The sequence below is a fragment of the Myotis brandtii genome, unplaced genomic scaffold (genome assembly GCF_000412655.1).
Source record: "Myotis brandtii unplaced genomic scaffold, ASM41265v1 scaffold84, whole genome shotgun sequence".
NCBI lineage: Eukaryota > Metazoa > Chordata > Mammalia > Chiroptera > Vespertilionidae > Myotis > Myotis brandtii.
In genome coordinates this window covers 4,385,111-4,385,498 of record NW_005371410.1, presented here as the reverse complement: position 1 = coordinate 4,385,498, position 388 = coordinate 4,385,111, and positions in this window count along the sequence as shown.

Genomic DNA, 388 nt, shown 5'->3' with positions numbered 1-388 from the left:
GAGTCATTCCGCCCGAGTGCTAAGCCTCAGCCCCGCTCCAGAAGTAGCCAAGGTACCTGGTTCGCGCTGTGAAGGTTAAAACGCAAACACAACGTCTAAAACCGTGGACGCGGACGCGTCCCACTTGGGCTTGCAGCGGGAGGTCGGAAAGGAGCCCCCCCACCCCCAGGGAGGTGGGATAGGGGAGGGGATGGAGTGGGGCGATGCCCCCAGGAAACCCAGAGCCCAGCTCTCCGACTCTGGCCTGGAACCTCCTGGGTGTAAGGCCGAGAAGCTGCTCAACTGGTCCACGCGCAGGAAGGAAATAAGGAAACAACGAAAAGTTCCCTGCGAAGTGACCAACACGCCCTGTGCTTTCTATTCCGTGTGAGGCCGGAGCACACTTCGC